Source organism: Alligator sinensis, unplaced genomic scaffold, assembly GCF_000455745.1.
Source record: "Alligator sinensis unplaced genomic scaffold, ASM45574v1 scaffold544_1, whole genome shotgun sequence".
NCBI classification, from domain to species: Eukaryota; Metazoa; Chordata; order Crocodylia; family Alligatoridae; genus Alligator; species Alligator sinensis.
Window position 1 is genome coordinate 3379010 of NW_005841937.1, and position 20041 is coordinate 3399050.

General features: G+C 43.6%; 1 long non-coding RNA gene across 1 annotated transcript in view; it reads left to right on the forward strand.

The window, feature by feature from the left end:
• Positions 1-4097: 4097 nt before the first annotated feature.
• Positions 4098-20041, forward strand: part of LOC102388246 — a 28396-nt gene continuing 12452 nt past the window's right edge. Inside the window, exons 1-2 of the long non-coding RNA XR_323349.2 lie at positions 4098-4310; positions 12096-12263. This is a non-coding gene — a long non-coding RNA (uncharacterized LOC102388246). The remainder of the gene's footprint in view (positions 4311-12095; positions 12264-20041) is intronic.

A 20041-nucleotide genomic window follows, 5' to 3' on the forward strand; every position in this document is an offset into this window, starting at 1 on the left:
CAATTGGTGGTACATGGGCAGAGCCACATGGCAGGCAGCCCTGGCAGCCAATTAGCAATGAGAGGCGGGGCCAGCAGCTATCTTGTGAGCAATCCTTCAAGTGGGCAGATCCTCTTCCCTGCCCTGGAAACTGCTAGCTCTTTCTAGGGAGCCAGCATTTTCTTTTCAATAAGTTCTTTTTTTCCCATGAATTTCACAGGCATTGCCCAATTTTGCAGCCAATGCCAGATTTCACAAATCTTTTCTAAAATCTAGTGTTGTTATCCTGTGCCAAGTCTTCAGTGTTTATTGTAATGCTGGCCATTTTTGTTTTGATTCATGATATATACATAATTGTTGTAGATTATATGTCCTCTTGCCAAGAGAAATGCCACACACTTCTCATCTTCTTTTCCCAAGGACCAATATTTAGTACTAAAATTCAGGGTTTTACCTTTTATAAGTTTTAGCTAGGCACAATATTTTCTGAAGGTTTTCAGCTGTTAGAGTGTATTTCAAACTCTAAACATTACAAAACAAAGAAACTACTTTCTACATCTTGAGAAACCCTTAAACAATTTTAAAATAAGTGTTGCACCTCATATTTTCAAGTTACTGGCAGAAACAGTAATCTTCTACAGCTCAGTACACTCTATTAAATATGAGTAATAAACATATTGATCATAATGGTTCTCTTAGCTGATGAAGCATCTCTTGTGGATGAAACCGCAGTGCCATATGGCTTTAATGTACTCAATATAGTCTTCTTAATAATCACTATAAAATGCATCTTAAAATTATGCAGGACAGCAATAGAAAGTTTCAACCTACTTTTCCAAATTGCCAATAATATACTGTGACTGTAGATAAGAAATTGACTAAACAAAGGACAAAATATTTAAATGATTAACAGTTAACATATCTGTTTAATAACTGTGGTTTACGACATTGTGAATTACACTAATTTTAACTTTAATGCCCCATGATGAAATGTGTGAGTAATGCATCTAGCTAATTGAAATTGATACAGAAAACAAAATGCACCATTCTTCTAGCAGTGTAACTAATGTAACGCAATAGAGTTTCCACAGAGAGAATGAGATCCAGCATCTTATTAGAATTTTAAATGTACATTTTAAATGGAAACATTCTTTTAAATATGAAATAAGTTTACTGCCTAAATCTGGCAGAGAATGATGTAATAAATAGCTGAGTTTAAATTTAGAGCAAAGTTAAAGTTATGTTAAATTATGCCAAGATTATATTATGTTCCTTTTTTTTCTTCAAATGTTTATTTGTCAACAAATTACATTATTACATCAAATCAATCCGAATCCTAATCTGGAGAAAAGCAATGAAATAAAGCATTTTACCTGCTAAAAATTAATAGGAGTAGAGTTGGTTCTGACACAACCAAATTGGCAAAAACAATCAAGGTCTTTTTTAAATATAAGCCTGAAGGGAATAGTGTAGAGGACTAAGTTTTAGGTTTAACACAGACTTAATTCCTGGAAGCATTGATTTTGGCCCTTTATTTTTTTTAAATTAAGATAACTGAATGCTATCCAGAATTTGAAAATGGAAGTTGTCTTTGCTTTGCCTGGAGATTAAATGTTCCAGGGCACTTTTCTGTAGGTAGGTGGTTGTCATTCTATTCTTGCCAAATTTCTCTTCCATTTGCAGTACGCTTTGTGTTGGTTGACAGCCTAGCTACACCCTGTTTCTTATACACTACTGTATTTCAGGCCTCGCCTGAAAGCAAGAAACCTGTTTGGGGAAAGAAACTGAGATTTTGGCATTTGCTTTCATTATGCAATGGAATGATTAAAAAAAAAATGTGAGTGAAATAGAGACCACCTCGGAATAGCTAATAAGCTAATGGTTTGCCCAGTTTGGAGCAGGCATTTAAACCTCAGCCCCTCATTTCAGATGGGTGCTATAAAAACCACTAAGCTATACAGTCAGCCTCTCTCAACTTCTTCTGTTAGAGTTGTTTCATTTTTAAAACATAAATATTCATGTAACTGCAAGAACCCCCGCCCCGTACTTATGAATAATATTTAAAAGTATTCTAATTTCTTCTTGAACTGTATTCTGAACACACCCCGCCAATTAACCTCTGCTGAAATCACATTAGGAGTCAACATTAAAGGAACCCTCTTCTTTTATGTCAGTTTGTCAATGTATGCCTCCCTGGTACTAACAGTTCCAGGAGCATTATGAGAATGTAGAGCTCGAGAAGCAGACAGTACTATGTCTTTTCTCTTAATGCTTTAGCAACAGATGATTATTCATCCTTCTTCCTCAGTGGTATTAGTGGTGCTTCAAGTTAGAGGACTTTAATGGCAAACTTCTCAAAAATGGCAATATTTTGTACTTGTGAAATTTTGCTCGGGCAAATACTTGCATAAGAAATTTGAATACTTGCATACCTGTCATAAATATAATATGTGAACAGTATAAAATATACTCCTATGAACTTTCAGGTACTTGCAGGCTGAGGTATCATTGAAAACTTGCCTTTTTGTCTTTATTCATTCAACAATATTTTGCGGGTATTTTAATTCATTTTTCAGTATAGTAGGACCAGAGTGTCAACTCTCTTGCCCCTTGTTAACGGCCACATCATTGACTTCACTGCTTCTTTCCTAGAGTTGCCATGTTATAGAGGATTGTCATTAAGAACCTGACTGCATATTGCATTTTGTATTTGCATAGTTTAATGGAAAATTGAATCTGGTTCATTGATTTGAGGGGATATAAAAGATTCCTCTCTCCTATACACATATTGTCCCTAACATGACATAACCCTAACACATTTCTTTTACTTTTCTGGCTTTTTCTCACGATTATTATTTAAAACATTAGATAATGTTTTGGACATGCATATGTTTTGGACATTCATGCATATATGTTTTTCATGGCGGAATTACACTGGAATATAGAAATACTATGCTAAAAATAAATTATCCTTATTCTACATATGGTCACAATCAGTATCCACAAACTTTGCCCTCTCTAATGTTACAGTACTTGTTGTAGCATGGAATTTAAAGTAAGTTTATAGTATATAAATGTTATGCATTTGATACTAGTTTTCTGTGATTTGGACTAGTTACCCTGGTGTATAGTTTACTGTAACTCCCTCTTGATATATCAAAGAGATTGTGAAAGTTTTGAAATGCTTAGGACTTGTTTGGCAGACCTCTGGAAATTGTATGTTTTACTAGTTTAATGGTGTACAGACCTCTGTCTCCTCAACAAAAAGGACAATATTTTACAGTATCCAGAATTCATGAGATCACACATGTTTTCCCAATTGATGATGAATTACAGGTTACCTCCTTAAGTTGGAGACTAAAAGTGAGGAGGAAAATTAAATCAAACATCCTAAAAGGTAACAAGCTAGAAATGTTGATAGTTATTACATGTAGATAGGTCTAACAGTTGAGTGGGCCTCGTGTAAGTGGGGTGGGTTAGGAGGAATTGCAGAAAAACTCAGACATCATTATCATAATATTTGAGGGGGTTAATAAACAGATGTGAGGAGCTAAAAGTACATTTCTAGAGAAACAGAGAAGGAAATATATAAAATACTGATCTGGGACATTTTGGTTGGAAGTTCCCCACTGCTATTTGCCCACTATGAAAAATGTATGTCACACTTGATCAGCAATGTCATCATTAGAGCCCACTTACATTTCTTTTCAATGACATCCCCATGCCTTTTTCTATTCTGCTCCCCCTCCTTGCAATTATATTAGAATCCCTTTTGTGTATGCATGGGGTTCTTGTCCTGCAGAGATCAGGTAGGGAAGAACCGGAGAACCATCTTTATTAACAAATGTCTCCTTTACACTCATGCAGATCAGCAAACAGCAATACAAGATCACACAGTTCAGTCAGCACCCTCCACTGATGGAGTATAGAACATACACGCAGACATACTCAATACAGAACACCCCTCCTCCCTAGCTAATGTAGTCCTATAAGTATTTGGCCCAGATAATGATCTGTCTTGTGAGGCCCACTTCAGAGGTAATGGACTTTTCATGGAAACAGCTGTCGCAGGGCACCTCGGTGCTCTGCTCCTAGAGAGGGGAAACTGCGGGGGGAAAAGAGCCCTAGCAGGGAATAAGAGCCCACCTGCGGGTTGCCAGGGCAACTGGAGGCAGCGAATGACCCACACCTGAGAGTGGTCAGCAGGCTGTAAGGGGCAAGGCCTGGCCCTTATAAAGCCCAGGGCTGAGGCCAGGCTGGCAGTTCCCTGCCAGCAGCCAGAGAGGCAGGAGCTCCTGGAGTAGGGATGCGAGAAGCAGTGAGAACCGCAGGTACTGCCTAAGCCAGATAACAGAAGGCAGCTCTAAGATGTCAGAGCCATGTGGTTATAGCCAGGTGGCTTACAGTTATGTTGCAGCCCAGGGGCTTGTGTTTTGTTTTGTTTATCACGCTGGTGGTTTGGGCGAGGCTATTAGGGGTTGGAGAAGGCCTTGTAGGGACCCACAAGGGTGTGGGGCCCTAGTGCCGGTGAGGGTGCAGTATCCTTAAAGGGGCCTCACAGCGGAGTGTGAGGACCCCGGCGCCCAGGAGGGCGCAGCATATGGGGTGTATAGACCCCAGCCCTAGAGATGGGCACTTTTTGAGAAGCCCTAGCGTGAGTGTAGCAAGCCCCAGAGAAGGGGGCACTATTGGGAAGCCCTAGTGTGGGCGTGGCAAGCCCCAGAAGGGGGGTTGCCCTACTGAGAAGCCCAAGTTGGGCACGGCGAGCCCTAGAAGGGGGGGATCGCACTTCTGAGCAGCCCCAGCGCGGGCATGGTGAGCCCCAGAAAGGGGGCGACATTATTAGAAAAGCCCAAGTGTGGCACGGTGAGTCCCGGAGAGGGGAGCGCCTTATTGAGAAGCCCAGTGCGGGCGTGACGAGCCTCAGGAAGGGGGGCAACTTTGAGAAGCCCAGGTGTGGATGCAGAGAGCCCCAGGAAGGGGGCAATATTTGAGAAGCCCAAGTGTGGGCATGACGAGCCCCAGAGAGGGGGCACTATTGAGAAGGGCCCAAGAGAGGGTGACAGCGCAGAGAAGGCCTGGAGTGGGCGAGGAGAGCCCCAGGAGGGGGCGGCAGTGTACATAGAAAGAGAGACAGACAGACAGACCAACGTCGATTCCGTCTGCGAGGCTTGGGGCGTGGTATCAGGGGGTGGTTGGAGCCACGCATAGCCCATAAGGCTAGGGTGCCCCAAAGCACCTATTTGCAGGAGAAAACCCACGAGGAGTCTGGGAAAACCACGGGGTCTGTGTCAACATAGAGACGTGTCCAAGAGGGCGTAAGGCAGCCTCCCAACCTTATCTAACAGCAAAGACGTGGCGGACGAGAAACAGAGGGTGCCCTTGGGCCAACTAGGCACGGAGAGGGGGCCTTAAGGAGATCACGGCCCTCCTGCAGGACCCCTCCGTGCCACAGCAATAGGCTCTTTTGGTTCTTCTAGAGTATTCAGCTACTGCAGAAGTGTTGATGGAGCTCAAACTGCAGCTGATGGACTCATTGGAGCCTGGTGTTTTAGAGGTCACATTGTCTGAGATTTGGCCTCACATCTGATCAATATGCCTGTAAAATGTTTTTTTTTCTATCTGGAGTTTGGATCTTACATGATACTGGCCCTGTAGCTTGAAGGACAGACACAGGGACCCACTGTAGCCCAGTTGCATCGTTTCAAATGTACACAAGCTCATCTGATTCAAAGGTTCTTACAGATGAAACATCTGGATTGCTTGCCTGTCTGGTATTTGGCTATCATTTCTGGATGCAGCTGATCCAACCCATTAGTTTTCAGCTAGTGGTTCATTAGTAGTTCTGCAGGACCGTGACCTGTAGTAGTGCATGGAGTTACCTGCTGTTGTAAAAAAAATAGCTAATTATTTCCATTCACCATTAATGCATCAGTTCAATGTATCTTTAGTAGTTTAGACCATCCGCTCAGCTTGGTCATTTGATGATGGATGGAATGGTGCAGATGTGATGTGACAGATACAATTCTTCCCTATAAACTTTTTAAATTTTTGAAATGGAATTGTGCAGCATTGTCAGGTACAATGATATCTGGAAGACCATGTATTGTGAACAGCTGCTGTAAAACTCAGATTACAGTGTGTGAAGTCATTGATGCAGTGGAAAAAAACTTCCATCCACTTTGAAAAAGGTTCAATGACGATAAAGAGCATTTAGCCTTGGAAAGGGCCAGCAAAACCTTTGTGTTCCTGAATCCATGGTGTCCTGGTCACTTCCCACAAATGGATTGGAGACTTAGCTGGTATAAGGCATGTATGTTGGTATTGTTCCCACCACTTTGCTGTTTGCTTGATGCCAGCATCTATCTTTGGCTACTAGATGTAATATCTGGCAAGCACTTTCATGCAACCAATCCCCAGATGCCCCACATAGGGAACATCAGGAACTTGTGTTCAACTTGCATTGGGAAGGTTATCCAATAGAAGGCATCCCCTAAGGGCATAAAGTCCATATTGATATATAATGAAAATGGCTTAAATTCATCTGTGACCCTTGCTGAAGGCCACCCTCTCCTCAGTTTAGTACTTGAGCTAACACTGGATCCTTAAAAAGCAAAAAAAGCAGTCAGATGCCTGGAGAGGAGGATTGAAAGAGGATTCTAGCATCAGAACTTTGGAGAGAAGAGGAACAGTGAATTTAGGACAGGATAGCAGCAAATGACTCAGTGGATCTGAATTTGCTATCATTTTCCCAGGGCAGTGTTGAAATTCATACTCATATGCATTTAAAAGTAAGAACCAACAAAACATATATGGTAAAATGATTGGAGGCATTGGTCCATTCTTAGTAAATAATCCAAGCAATGGTTTATGATTGGTCACAATTGTGAATTTGTGGCCATATACATAGTCATGACATTTCTTAACTCCGGTGAGAACTGCAAGAATTTCCTTATCAATTTGGGCATAATTATTGCAGTCTTAATCATAGTTAATGAGCAGTAGGCAATAGGAACTTCATGTCCATCATTCTGCTGGTGACTGATGGTAGACTCCACTCCACACAGTGAAGCATCACAAGTAAGCAGAAGTTGCTTCTCCTTGTCATAATGGACTAGCACAGTCAGATGATGACAATCACTTCACATCACTGAAAGCCTTGTCATTCAGTTTAGTTACTTTACAGGTCATATCCTTATCCAGTATACTATTCAGAGGCTCAGCAACTCTAGGCTTGTCTGTTAAGAAAGAATGGTAGAAAATAAGTAGACCTGGGCATGCTTTCAATGCCAGTTTATTCTTAAGTGTTTGGGGCCTTATGAATAACCCCTACCTTTTCATTCATTGGATGAATTCCAGTGGCATCAACTTGGAACCCCAGGAATTCCACACAGTTCTCTTTCATGAGTTTCAGGCCAGCATTGCAGATGCAGCATAACACTTCTCACAGTCAGACATCTAATTCTGGCATGGACCCTGCTCTGATGAGGATATCATTAAAATTGGGTATGACTCCCCAAAAACCTGCAAGTCATGTATAACCTTTTAGAAAACACCTGGTTCAATGCTCACGCTAAATATTAGGTGCTGGCTCAGAAGTCTCCCTTATGGGTGATGATTATCTGTGCATCAGCCATTTGATCATCCACAGAGAGTTGCAGATATCTTTGGGCCAAGTCTAATTTTTAGCAAAAAATATCTCTCCAGCAGGAGTGGCAAGGATCTGGTTTACTGTTTGAATCTGATATGGGTGCCTTAATAATGGTATACTTGTAGTCAGCACATAATCAAATATCACTGTTTGGCTTTATGATGGATAAAAGTGGTCCATGTTGGATTCAAATTTGCTTCAAGAACACCTTGTTCCATGAACCAATCAATCTCTGCGTCAATTTTTGGATGAAGGGTAAAGGCAATATGATAAGGCTTCACTGAAATTGGAGCCACAGTCAGTTCCAATGCAAATGACATAGGCTGGCCCTTATAGGCACCAAGCTGTTGGTTGAAGACTTTACTGAAATTTTTGTAAGGTGTCCATCATAAGGCTGTGCACTTCTGTTAATTTGATACCCAATGGCTCAAACTATTCTCCTCCCAGTAAACTTGCTTTCTGACTCTTGGCAATTATTAGGCGGAGGACACCTCAGTTCTGCTTATAGTGGATGTTGTCATTACATGCACCCTTCAAATATATTATTTGATTGTTATAATCTACAAGGTTTGATTCACATGGCACAATAGGTGGACAATTTCTAGGCTATGGTGAGTTGTACATCTCTTCCGAAATTAAGGTAAATTCAGATCCTGAGTCTACCTCCATAGCTCAAGAAGCACCTTAGATAATCACTGTTGTATGGGTCTTTTTCTGTGGGGTTGGTTTTTTCACATTGGTAGCAAATACAGTAATGTAGACATCAGGAGACAACTTGTGCTTGAATTTTATTGGGATGAATAACAGTATTAATGGTAACTGCAGGTGCACTCCTCTTGGTTACCTTCTTCCTGAAAAAAGTCTTGGACTTCTGATGCCACACATGGTATCACTTTTCTGTGATGGCAGTTGGCATCAGAAAAATAGCATGCATCATATCTGTGATTTCCCCTACAGCTATAGCAGTTTCTCTGGGAAGATGGATTTGTGCATGGGTGGTGGCTTTCTTCAAGATTTTTCCTTGAATGCACTTGGCATGTTTTGGCCAATGTCAGTTTTATTGATGATGCTTGTGATTTCTCTTGAATGGAGTGAGGCAGCTTCATATGCAAGAGCTGCTTCTTGAGCCATGGAAAATATTATGTTATGCTATGCAAGACATTTGTGTTGTAGGGTTTCATCTCAATGCCCCCCCCCCCCACACACACACAGACAGACAGACAGACAGACAGACAATCCCTAAGAGAATCAAGACTGGTGCTGAAATTACAGTTCTTAGACAATCAACAAAAGCTGATTATGTCTGCACTGGCAACTGACTTTGTTGGTTGATATGGAACCAGCAAATGGTTGGCACAAAGTGATTTTTTTTTTTTTAGCAATTTGAGGATCTCATGGTATGACTTATTATGGACTTTGGCTGGAAATACAAGTGATCTCAAATAATCTCAAAAGTTTTTGACCTATTACACTCAATAGCACTGCACATTTCTGGTTATCATCAGCAACCTTATTAGCTTCCAGATAGAAGTCTAGCCAGTTAGTGTAGAAGTTCCAGGTGGATGGACTAGCCACATAAAATTCCTTAATGTGGGCCAAAGTAGCCATATTAGATAGAGAGCAACTGCACAGGCTAACACATGGGAGGAACAGGGCCTCAGTCTCTTCTCACTTGCATCATGGATCACTGTAAGTTTTTTCATTTGTACTTTTTTGACTGAAGCACTAGTAATATTGCTACTCATTGGGATCCCACATTTGTCACCGTCTTTGTGTATCTGTGGGGTTCTTGTCCAGAGAGATACCACAAGGAAGAACAGGGGAACCATCTATATTAATAACAACTAGCTACTCCTTAAACAATAAAGCAGAACAACAAACAACAAGCAATAACACATGATAATGCAGTTTGGGTACTGCCCTCTGATGCAGTAAAGAACATGCAGACAGAAACACAATACACAAAGATCCCATTTCTCAGATACCACCCTCATTCAACTACTCCTAAAAAATTCACTTTTTTCTCAGTGCCAACAGCTGTTGGCACTGGTAAGCATTATTAAACATTCAACATGCAATAAAATCTTTTTCTGGGTCTCCAAGCTTCTAAATCTGTCCTGCCTCTTCTATAACTGTCTTATAGATGTATGTTTTTTGCAGAAAACTGTCTTTAGTCTTGTGTGCTATATGGTGCTGAGAGCCTTGATAAGGCTAAGTGGAGATTAAAATAAATATTAATGGTGTAAAAATAAATAAGACTAATGATGAATCGAACTGTATTATTTGTATAGCGTTCATATAAAATATTCAAAAGGATCTTCTACCTTTTTCTCTAGACAGGCTGTTCTTGTACTTCCTTTCCCACCTTATATACCATTCCTTGCCTCTGGTCTACATAAACAGAGTTCACTAATCTAATCTGCTCAAAATGCTTTCGCACTTTGCACTAAAAATATGGAGTGTCCTTCTTTCTCAGCTCCCATGCCATGGGAATCAATTACTTGAAGTTTTCAGAACAATGGGTACAGCTTATCTGCTTTTCTTGGCATTAACACCATGCTGTAAGGTTTTAACTATTTTTTATGTTTGACTTTTTTTTTGTATTTGTACAAGTTTCACAGGCTTATACCAGGAGGTAGTCTGATTTCTATTATGACATAAACAATAAAAAGTCATACTGAGTAATGCTAGGAACATACTAATTTTAACTATCAATTGATATTAACTGCATAAAGGTAGAGCAAGCTTTAAAAGACCCAGTGGGTGCATCTACACAAGATGTTTAACTGTGCAATAGAATAGTTCACTGTGCAGTAAACGTGTGTGTCTACATGTATGCACACTTACAGCTCAGTATAAACCCCTAATTGCAAATAAATTTGATACCTGCAAATGCAGTTATCAAATGTACTTGCAATTAGTTACTTTGCAGTAATGCACATGTAGACATGACGTCAGGCTAGCCCCATGGCTCTGGGCTGGAAGCGTCTCCTGCCCCAGGGCTGGGCTGCCTCTATGGCAGACTCTGCCTCAGGTCATTAAAAGTCTGTGGGCAGTTTGAGCTCTGGGGCACACCAGCAGGCAGCCTGAGGCAACTTCAGGCCCTGTGTCTTCCTGGGCAGGCTGCAGATTAGCCTCATCAGCCTGCCTGTACCTCAGCACTACTGCCTGGTGCCATAGTGCTACGTGCCTTCCAGGACCATGTCATCCAGGCTTGCAGGCTGCAACAGGCTTGATCCAGGCCTGCCAGCCCCCAAGCCCTGCTGCAGGCAGCTTCTGGTTACTGGGACCAGCTCCACATGCCTACAGCCCTCCTCCAGCAGCCTCCCCTAATCATGCAGATGCTTCCAGGAACTGCCTCAGCCATGTACCTCTCAGACCTACACCAGACCCCAGTGTTGGGCACTGCAGGCAGCTCTCCAGGCTCAGCAGCACAGGGACAGCTGTAAAGAGACTCAGAGAGCTGGCATGGGACCCACAACGGCCTCATCATTGCCAACCTTCCCTGCACCAGTTCTACACTGGGGGGAGGGCCCTCCCTGCCCTGGCCCCTATCCCTAACCCCTGCTCCTGCTCCCTCTCCCCACCCAGCCCACCTGCACTCCTCTGGCCCTGGGCTCCACCCCGCCCCCCCCACAGCACTCAAGGAGGGGGGAGACAGTGCAAAACTTTATTGAGCTCCCCATGCCACTGCAACTAAGTAGGCATAGTTCTCTTGCATTCTGAGGAATATGCCAATGCCAGCGGTGTTATCCTCCTCACTAGGAGAGGGCAGGGATATGTAGCACAGCCACAGGTAGCCCAACAGATGGCAGCAGAGGTTTTGGGGCAGCCTGGGCTTGATTTGCCCACTATCATAGCTCAGAGTACCATACCAAGTGCAAAGGTTCACATGTACAGCAGCAGGGTGTAGGGGATCAGGCACCCCTCAGTCCATGCAAACAGCTCCTCATGCACCACCTGGAGCAGATACAACAGGAGCACACTCAAGGCACAGTGGCAGCATGTGGGGGGTGCAGCCCTAGGGCACTTTCCTGGAGAAGACCCCTGCAGGTAGGGCAGGGGAGCAGGCAGCTCTTCATCTCAGTTATCCAGAAGCCCCATGACCTCCAAGCCCAGGTGCCTTGGGATAGTTATCAGCACAGAAGAGTAGTTGGCCTTCAGGGGCAGGTGGGGAGCAGCTGCCAATAACCTGGCCTGTCCTACCCTGGGAATGGGGCGGGGCAACCAGTCTGCCTGTGGCCAGTACCCAGCAGCCTACTGGCCCCAGGGGAGCTAGCAGGGATGTGGGACTTGGCCATAGGCCACTTGGGCCCAGGCCTGGCTACCCAACTTAACATGGTCCCTGGGAACCCATGCATGCCCGAGCCCTGACCTGAGGCAACATATTGCCCCTGGTACAGAGTATATTATCTCTGAAATGTTGCAAAGTCACATAAATAACTTCTTTTTCATGACTTTGCAGGGCCTGCAGCTGCACATGGGGGAGAGGCCACATTTGGCAGCCAGGTCACTGGTGCACACATCTGGGGCCCTGCAGATGTACCAGCTCTGCCAGAGGAGGACCCTGGACATGACCCTCCTCCTGGACCACCTGGTCATGGCATCAGAGGACCAGCTGACAGAAACTCAGGTATCGGTTGGAGGATGTAGCCCTCCAGGACAGATGGTACATGGAAGATGTGGGATACCAGGACATGTGGCAGGCAGAGGATGTGGCCTGGGAGGATGTGTGGGACTTGTGTGAGGAGGCATGGGACCAGGTAGATCAGGAGTTCCAGGCACGGTTCCTATCCCTGGAGTGCAAGCGGATGGAGGCAATGTGAAAGCAGACCATGGTCCTCTGCAGGCCACAGTCCAGTGCAGGCCCTGGACAATGAATTCCAGGTGCTAGAAACTGTTCTGATCCCAGCAGCCCCTTCATGCCACCCACTTCCCTCTTCCTGAACCTAGTCTTGACTGTCCCCTGGCAGCCACCTGCTGCCCAGCAGCAGGCCCCTGCCTGAGCTTGGGAGAAGGTCCTGCACCACCTCCAGCATCCAGGAATCTCTATAAGTGCTGCCTGAGCATTGGTATGATGGTGTAACAGGGAACCCCTTCCCCTCTTACTAGGAAGTGGTGGGAGTGTAGCCAGAGGCAGGTTACAGGGAACCTGGGAGCAAAGTGGCAGCAGGTGGGAGTTGCCCAGGTGAACTCAGCCAGAGGCTAGAGAAGGGCAGGATGCTAATAGAAGAATTGACAGCACCTGGACCCTGGGTTCAGGAAACAGGGTCACGTGACTAGAAGGGGACTGGGCGTGGGGTGTATAGGCTAGGGACATACATTCAAAAAACCTGAATTGATTAAACCTTTGCAGGTTAGTCTAAGCTGGCTAGGCTGAACTGGTTTCCAACCATACAGACAGTCCCTCTGGACTGAGGAAATTCAGGCACATGCCTGCAGTGGCTTAGGCTGGAAATCACAGTGCACTAGAGCAGCCCTCCCTGGCCATGCAGAGCTGAGCCGAGGGGGACGTAGTCAGGTTCCAGCAGGGCTCAGGGCTCTGATTATGGAGGGGTGTAAACCCCCACCATGCCTACAGTCCCAGGCTTTTTCCCGCTTGCTGTGCAAAGGGTGGGAGTATTGTCAGCCCCCAGCCAGCACTGAGACAAAGGTGGGATGTGCAGTGCATGCATCTGTTGATGATACAGAGCTTTTCACTCTCCCTCCCTGCTTCTGTATACTGCCTGCAGCAAACTGACAGGCAAGTAAGCCGGGGTTGAGGGGGCTGATAACCATGTTTAATACCTTTCTCTCAGTGTTTATCACCCCATTAATACTGTTGATTCTACCTGTTGATTCAGCAGGGACCGTAGCCAGCATGTGGTCTGTTAGCTGATACACAAACACCTCCTCAGCAAGGCAGAGGGGAAGGTGGAATTCCTGCTTAGCAGGGAGTGGGGAGGAGGGGGAAGGGGGGAGGAAACAGGTCTTAAACAGTGTTTCCAAGGAAAGACATTAAGCTACCTGTTAATTAGCTCCAAAAAGTCTTTCTGACTCTGTCCTCTCCCACAGCATGGACTATAGCCAGCAGGTGGTCTGCTAGCTAATGCTAAGATGTCTGTGCGGGATGGGGGAATGCCTGCTTAGCACAGAGTGGGGAGGAGAGGTGGGGAGCAGAAGCCAGGCAGATGCTGCAGAGACTGTGGAACTGTAGCCAGGGGGCATAGGGGAGGGGCAAGACCTGCTGTGGCGCAGAAAGCCCCTCCCGGCCAGAGAGCATGCCGGGATACTGAGGGTGTCTGGTTTATCTCAAACCAGCAAAGAGTCTGGGACAGACATTGTATAAACTGGTTTGACCCAAATCACTTAAGTCTGATACTATATTCAAACAGATTTATCTCAAACCGGTTTCAGCCATTTCCAAACTGGTTTATGTACACTAAACATCTGTTCTGTTACAGGTTTAAAACAGTTTCTGATCATTTAAACCAGTTTATGTGTAATGTCTGTCCCTAGCCATAAACCCAGCCTTTAGCTATAGAGGTTTGTCTTCAGCTGCTGTAGGATACTGAGCTCCTAGTAGAGCTCGCTGCAGTTTGGAGCCAAGCCAAACCAGGAGAAGTGCCTGGAGACATGGAGTGTTTTGTATTTGGGTTAGATTGTGATTTTTATTTGAGTTTGACTAGAGGACCAAACTGTGGCTATTGGGAAGGAGGAGACCATGGGTCGGGTGCCTAGGAGTCCATTGTTCATGGGTGCCTCCTGTCCATTATCAGGGATAGGAGCTAGGCCAAAGGAGAGGAGCCTGAGCCTGGCAAGTGAAACTGGAACCCTACAAGGAGCTTTAGCCATGGCAGGGCTTGGCCGAGGAGCTGAGATGTCAGACAGTGGACAAAGGCTAAGGGCTTGGCCAAAGGAAAAGGAGCTAAGGCTGGGATGGCAGAAGCCTGACAGGTGCTTTGAAGCCTGAGGGGGTGCTCCCTTATGGGGGAGGTGCCCCAAGGTGAGTACAGACCCCCAGGTGTGAGTTGGACCTAGCAGCAAAGATGGAGCTGGCCAGCAAAACAACCAGAGGAGTTACTCCTGACCTCAAGAACAAAATAACTAATGGGAATTGAAATCACGTTTATCGTAGAGAGTTCTATTTGATTTTTTCTTATTCTGAGGTCCCATTTAACTTCTCCATATTATTCAGTGCTATTTGTAGGAACCCGCCCCCCCAACAAAACAAAAAACCAACCCCACCAAAACCCAACGCCCCTTCTCCCCCTCCAAAAAAAAAAAAAACCCAAACAAACCCCAAATGATAGTGATTTTGTCTTTGTATATTTTTATTTTTATGTATATTTTTTAGGTTTTTTAAATGATTTGGGATGGGCTAAGGTGGTGTTTCTGTTTTCTAAGGAAGCTTAAGCTCTTTCAGGAAATATTAGAAAAGGTTAACTATTTTAGCTTAAAGAAAGCTGTTCAAACACATATTTCTTGAGCCTCTGAAGAAGGTGGAAAGAAGGTGGGCTGTCAGTGATTTTTGTGTTTCAGAAAGAGGGTCTGTGGCACAAGAACATGCTCACATGTGTAATTCTATTTTTTCTCATGAAGTCCTGTACACAACTATTTTATATTGGAAAATTCTCTTGCTCCTTAAAATCCACTATGATGTTAATGGTGAATAGTAAAGCTCATTGCACTGCACTTTGTATGCCAATCAGTTTCTGTATTCACTTATTTCATGCCCTGTGTGTACATTGTGACTTGGCTGGGATGAGAAATTGTAGCTGGCAACACTTACTCTGATTTTTCCTATACTGCTCAAATAGCTGCACAGGTTTGACAGAAGTTTTATAAACCATAATGTAATAAAACCATCATAGGCTGAACTGAGTGAAGAAGGTGTGCTCTGAAAATAATAATAATAAACATTTGATCAAAAGCATACAAAAATGCCCATCTATGTAGTGAACTGCCCATGTGCAGTTCAGTACATCAAATCTTTGTCAAGTCAGTTCGTGGATACTAAAAGATGCTGATCTGAAGGTTAAGAACAGAAATATATTAACCATTGTGGAATCCATACTGAGAATTGAACACTAATAGAGAAAAATTTGTTAGGTATTATTGATTTTACCATTTTCCACCGAATAGCTAGAAGACTGCTACTTAACTGTTCATTGGCTTTGCTTGTTTGCTTTACATTTAAAATGCTATATGTAGACCTGTATGAGTAACAATACTAAATGGAAAGTTTATGAGCTAAGGGATCAGATGGTGAAATAAGTGCTAAATTATCATATTAACCTGAAGGGACTTCAAATATGGATTAATTCTGGAGGGAAAATTAATTTAAGCATTTTCCAGTCTTATCTTCAATAAGTTTTCATCTACATTACAAACCAAACACAAATCATTAGAACCAGACATACATATGGAGTTAAAAAGCAGACATCGACAAACTGGGTACCTACCGGGTAGGTAAGGTTCAAGTGGATGGAATCCTAAGGAGAAAGGGAGTTCAGGAGAGAGAGCACTTTCTAAAAGAGGCAATAGTAAAAACACGAAAGCAAGCTACCCTACAGCAGAGAAGATTGAAAGAATAGTAAAGGGATCAATTTGGTTGAAACAGGAGCTATTTAGTAACCTAAAAATCAAAAGCAATGATGCAAACAGTGGAAACAAAGACACATTGCTAAGCATGAGTAAAAGAGTAGCATAGTACATAGCAACAAAAGGTGCAGGTACAACATGAACTGTAACCATCAAGGGACATAAAACACAATAAGAAAAGGTTCTATAAGTATGTTAGAATTAAGAGAAAGATGAAGAAAAGTATAGGTCCATTAGTTAACAGGAAAAGTAAGCAAATAATAGATGATACAAAGAAGGCTGAAATATTTATTGCCTTTTTACTTTAGTCTTTAAAAAAAAAAAAGCTTAAACATTAACAAGTGATTGTAATGCGATTAATATCAACCACAAGGGATAGGAACACAAGACACAGTAGAGAAATAATAAGTAAAAGAATATTTATATAAGTTAGATGTATTCAAATTAACAGAATGTGGGGAAATCCACTGTAGAGTACCTCAGCTAGTAACTGAAACAGTCTCTAAACCATTGGGCTAAGGGTCAGAAATTACACGTAAAGTGGTATAAGTGATCAGAAACCAGTTCAAATGTGTAACACAACAGAAGTTCAGTGCACATAAACCACTATCAAAATGAACAAAACCAGTTTAAGATAAACCTGAATGGATGTAGTACCAAACTTCAGTGGTTTAGGTTAAATCAGCTTATTGAATTTCTGTCCTAGATCCCCTCCAGATTCAAGTTAAGTGACAGGCTAAGTATAGACGGTCAAAAAGCCTGAGGCTGAATTGATTCAATCTTTGCAGGTTAGTCTAAGCTGCAAAGATTGAATCAATAAGCAAATGAACAGATTTAATAGATTTTTAGGGTTGGAAGGGACCTTGGTAGGTCATCTAGTCTGACCCCCTGCCCTGGGCAGGAAAGAGTTCTGGGGTCAGATGACTCCAGCCAGGTGCTTGTCCAGTCTTCTCTTAAAGACCTCCAGGGTAGGGGAGAACACCACCTCCCTTGAAGCCCATTCCAGATTCTGGTAACCTTTACCGTAAAGAAGTTCTTTCTGATGTCCAAACTAAATCTGCTCTCTGTCAGTTTGTGGCCGTTATTTCTAGTTATCCCAAGGAGCGCCCTGGTAAACAGAGTATCTTGTGGTTGTCTACTCCATGTGTGCCCCCCCCGATGAACTTGTAGACAGCCACAAGATCACTTCTCAGTCTTCTCTTGCGAAGGCTGAAGAGATTCAGATCACTCAGTCTCCCTTGTAGAGACTTACCTGCAGGCCCCTAACCATATAAGTAGCTCTCCTCTGGACCCTCCCAAGGTTATCCACATCCTTCTTGAAGTGCAGCACCCAAAACTGGATGCAGTACTCCAGCTGTGGCCTGACCAATGCTGCATAGAGGGGAAGTAGCACCTCCTTAGACCTGTTTGTGTTGCACCTGCTAATGCATGATAGAGTGTGGTTAGCTTTGCTTATCACTTCATTATATTGACAACTAATGTTCATTTTGGAGTCCACCATGACTCCATAATCCCTTTCGACTGCTGTGCTACTTAGAAGGTAATCTCCCAATCTGTATCTGCGTTAGTAATTCTTTTTCCCCAGGTGCAGCACCTTGCACTTATCTTTGTTAAACTGCATCCAGTTCTGTACTGCCCACTTTTCCAACCTGTCCAAATCTGCCTGAATCTGTTCCCTGCCTACCCACATGTTTACTTTGCCCCATAATTTGGTGTCATCCACAAATTTGGACAAAGTGCTCTCCACACCCGTATCCAAGTCAGTGATGAAGATATTTAACAGCACTAGTCCAAGGACCGAACCTTAGGGGGACCCACTGCCTACATCTTTCCAGGTCAATATCAACCTGTCCACCACTCTCTGAGTGTGTCCCATAAGCCAATTTGCCACCCACCTGACTGTGTAATCATCTACGTTACAGCTACTTAGTTTACTTATAAGAATGAGATGAGACACCGTGTTGAAGGCCTTTTTAAAATCCAAGTAAATGACATCTACCTCAGCTCCAGCATCTCAGCATTTTGTGACGTGGTCACAAAAAGAAACAAGATTAGTCATGCAGGATCTACCTACTATGAATCCATGCTGGTTGCCCTTCAGCATTATTTTTGCTGCTGGACTCCCACAAATATCATTCTTAATAATTTTTTCTAAGGGTTTCCCAAGGATGGAAGTAGGTCTAACTGGCCTATAGTTACCTAGATCCCTCCTCTCTTTCTTGAAAATAGGAAACACAATTGGTCCTTTTCGAGTCATCTGGGACCTGTTCTGAATGCCACAAGTGCTCAAACAGTTTTGCCAATGATTCTGCTATGACACTGGCTAATTCCCTCAGCATCCCTGGATGAAGATTGTCTGGGCCTGCTGACTTAAGCACCTCCAGCCCCTTCAAGTGTCCTTTCACTAGGTCAGTGCTAACTGTTGGTGGGCCAGTGTCCCTCTTGTGCCTGTCTGTAATCCAACTGGGAGATATGTCTTTATGTGTGTTCAGGAATATGGATGCGAAAAACTCATTGAAGAGCTCAGCTTTGTCACTCCTTTCTGTCACCAATTGCCCTAGTCTGTCCTGTAGGGGTATTATGTTGCTATGCGCCTTGTTTTTGCTCCCTATATACCTGAAGAAGGACTTTTTACCGTCTTTAATTTTTTATGCCAGCTTGAATTCCATTGCTGCTTTGGCTTTTCTAACTGACTCCCCGCAAGTATAAGCCAAGTAGGTATACTCCTCCTTGGTGGTCTTGATAGTCACGTTTGATGTTCACTTGATATTCACTTTTGATTCAGGAAATGCAGCCACATGTTTATAGTGGCTCAAACCAGAAGCCAGGAGACACTAGAACATAGCTCTCTGGCAAGTAGCCAGAATGGGCTGTGTGTTTGCTTCCTTTTCCTGCTGCCCCTGATGTCTCTGGGATTTACAGTCCATAATCACAAAAGTAGGACTCTGCAAGTTTGTTCATCACTTCCTCTTCCTACTTCCAGTTGCCTCTGGGATTTGTAGTCCACAGTCACGGCCAGCACTAAGCAAGCCAGCAGAGCAAGGTAACTCTGTACTCAGGCGAAGGTGAGTTTAATCCCCCTCCCTGGCTTCAGACCTCAGCTGGGGTTTGTCTGGGGTGGGGCAGTCAGCCAGCCCTCACTGCTCCAGCTAGGGAGCAGAAGGGTGAGGCCAGCCCTACTCTCTGAAGCAGACAGCATGGCCCAGGACTCTGATTTAACTTGAATTAGGAAAGGGTCTGGGACAGAAGTTTCATAAACCAGTTTGGCCTAAATCAGTTAAGTCTGACACTACATTCAACCAGGTTTATTTTAAACCAGTTTCAGCCATTTTGAAACTGGTTTATGTGCACTGAACTTCTGTTCTGCTACAGTTTTAAACCAGTTTCTGATCCCTTAAACCAGTTTATGTGTAACTTCTGTCCCTAGCCCCTGTCCCTTGGCAGCCCTCCCACTCTTGTAGGGTGGGCAGGCTAGACGTGGCCCAAGCTATCTGCTCTAACCAACTAGGGAGGCATTCTCTAGTGTCCCCTGGTTTCTGGCCTGGGCTTGGGCCTGGGCAGGCATGTGGGTACATTTCTGGAATAAAAAATGAATGTCTGTTCACTAGCTTATCAGTTCAATCTATGCATTTTAGACTAACCTGTGAAGACTGAATTGATTGAACTTGGGCTTTCTGACTGTCTCTATTTAGCCCTAGTGCTTATCTTCAAGAACTCATAGAGCATAGGAGAGGGCACAGAAAACTAACAATGGGAAAACCTAGTGTTTATTTATCATTTAAGAGGAAAAGGGAATCAAGCAATTATAGACTAATCAAGCTGCCTTCA